Genomic DNA, 2,897 nt, shown 5'->3' on the forward strand with positions numbered 1-2,897 from the left:
GTGTGTATTTTAAGTAATGATCACCTTTATGATCTTTTTCAATTCTGAGAATCTATTATTTTATAACTTAAATGGTCATTCAGGCATAGAATCGATTTTGTTCCCTAAATTTATTGTCGTGCTAATCACATTCTCAAACTGTAAAGTGGTAATACTGTTGCCTGATTTATAGACTCTCTAGTTTTATAGTACCTGACTGAGAATATTATATTTTATAAAGTGCAACTTCAGAGTTCTAGGTTAAAAACTTTAGATTTGAATACCTGAAAGAAAATTCCAGGCTGCCTAAAAGTATTTAATTGTTCCTTGTTCCTGGTTTTTAAAAAGCTTATATTGTATTAAGTTCAGTGGTAGATAAGACATAATGCATGAAATATTTGTTAGTAATTTTAAAACTTTAAATGATAACATCCTCACTCCCCAATTAAACTTATACTAATATATTTAGAAGGTAAAAGAGAAAGTATTCTAGTTAAGTCAGGGGAAATGGGCCTAGAGTCCTGCTCACTTAACTTTATCCTTTAGACTTTCCTCTTAAACACAAAACCACACTACATACACACAAACACATGCATATTTAAACATACATACCCTGGTGGCTCAGACGGTAAAGCGTCTGCCTACAATGCAGGAGACCCAGGTTCAATCCCTGGGTGGGGAAGATGTCCTGGAGAAGGAAATGGTAACCCACTTCAGTAGTCTTGCCTGGAAAATCCCATGGATGGAGAAGCCTGGTAGGCTACAGTCCATGGGGTCGCAAAGAGTCGGACGCGACTGAGCGGCTTCACTTTCACTTTTCACCCATTAGGGCTCTGCAGAACAGCATTTAAAAGTGGCCAGTTGGCTCAGCAGTAAAAAGAGCCCACCTGCCAATGCAGGAGACAAGGGGTTGGGAAGATCCCCTGCAGAAGGAAATGGCAACCCACGCCAGTGTTCTTGCCTGGGAAACCCCATGGACAGAGCAGCATAGTGGGCTACAGTCAACAGGATCACAAAGAATCAGACATTACTCAGCAGCTGAGCACGCATGCATACAATGCAAAATAATTTGTGATGAAATTCCAAAATGATGGTGTCATTCAGCCATGAAGGAGATTAATATCCACTAGGAGCATTTTATGAAGTGTGTATAAATTATCTATCTACTCCAAGACTTAGAGGCTTAAAACAACCCTTACTATCTTACGGTTTCTGTGGGTCAAGAATTTAAGCATAATTTAGTTGGGTCCTTCAGTTCAAGTCAAAGTCACTTACTAAGTTCCCAGGCAGGCATAAGCTATGACCACAGTCATCTCAAGATTCTGTTGTAGCAGGATCTGTTTACAAATTCTCTCTGTGGTTTTTGGTAGAATTCAGTTCATTACAGGCTCTTCGACTCAGGAGTTTAGTCCTTTTCTGGCTGTGGGCTGAAAGTCACAGTCTCAATGAAAATAAGAAAATCTATATACATTTATACTCAGTATTATTTAAGTTGTCAAACTTGAGAAATCTTTTGCTAGTTATATGAAATCACATGTTTCATGTTCTTATAATTTTTTAGAACTTTTCTCAATCTTATTTTCCCCCCAGAAACTTGATGAACATTAGCATTTATTTTTTAAATGCTACATTGCCTATATCTAAGTTTTATGGAGTATGTTAAGTATGTGTCTTGGGGAGGAGGAACAGGGAGTAAACGAGGTGTACTAAGGCCTCCAGGCACATCTTGCTGTGCTTCAGAAGAATACGTTTCTGTGTTTGAGGGGTAGCTGCATGTTGCCTTCACTCCTGCCACAACTTTGAACCCCACAATCATAGGCTGCAGAAGAGCCACACCTCCTGTCCGAGGTACCTGTCACTTCAGAGTGAATTATCCAAAAGAGCAAAACCAGAGAGCAAGTTGCTAAGCATTGAATCTTGATACGGCATTTAGATAATGTGGAATGAACATCTGTGGCTAATAGGATAGCTGGTGCTAAATGAGAATCATTAAAAAAAAAAAAAAGGCACATTTTGAAAAGTGAGCTTTCACCTGCATACATCTTACTAAATTCCACCCAAAGGAATTCTACATGCAAGATGATGCAATTCTTCCAGAAGCACTTCAGTAATCATGCCTCATTTTCTCAAGGAGAGATGGGGAGCAGCAACGAGAGAAACCTGTTTTTTCCTAAAATTAAGGAAAGAAAGTCCTGGGTATATAAAGATTTTGCTGTCTATCAAATAATACACTAGAAACATCTGAAATCACACAGCTGGAAAGCAGCACTAGGATTTAAAAGAGTTCTATCTCAAAAAGAGGACTTTTTCTAAAAAACGGAAAAACTGAAGATGACTCCCTGGACTGCCTCAGCTTCCCAAGAGCTCTTAGTTGTATGGGGCCAGTCTTTAACTTGACCAACTCTATTCCACTCCTACTTTTGTCTGTTTACATCATGTGCAGGGCAATCTGCTTTATGTTTTACACCAAGTCCCCTAGTTTAAATGCTGTATGTGCATCATTTTCTGTGCTCAGACACTCAGTCGTGTCTGACTCTTCGCGGCCCCATGGACTGTAGCCCGCCAGGCTCTCCGGTCCACAGAATTTCCCAAGCAAGAATATTGGCATGGATTGCCATTTCCTACTGCAAGAGATTCATCCAAATATGCCCTTACAAAAGCACTCAGAAGAACGTTTATCCACATGTCTGGGTAAGGTGGCTTAACCAACTTGACAGATAAAATTAACCATCTCTGATACTCAGGGTTTTTTTTTTTTCCCTATAATCCCAGTGACAGTGGATAAGTCACTCCCTCATTCTTTGCAGTCCTCAGTCTTCCTTTTTGTAAAATGAGAAGAGATGATTTCTAAATTCCCTCTATTCCAATCTCAGTATATCCCTTTCCCTAATGTAATGTCTTTCTCACTTTTCTAGCCT

The 2,897-nt window shown here is 39.3% G+C and overlaps 1 non-coding gene across 1 annotated transcript; it reads left to right on the forward strand.

Annotated features, from left to right (window-relative positions):
* Positions 1-589: 589 nt before the first annotated feature.
* TRNAC-ACA lies at positions 590-661 on the forward strand. Its single transcript has one exon. It is a non-coding gene; the product is annotated as a tRNA-Cys (tRNA).
* The last annotated feature ends 2,236 nt before the right edge of the window (positions 662-2,897 follow it).

This window comes from Cervus elaphus, chromosome 18 (genome assembly GCF_910594005.1).
Source record: "Cervus elaphus chromosome 18, mCerEla1.1, whole genome shotgun sequence".
NCBI lineage: Eukaryota > Metazoa > Chordata > Mammalia > Artiodactyla > Cervidae > Cervus > Cervus elaphus.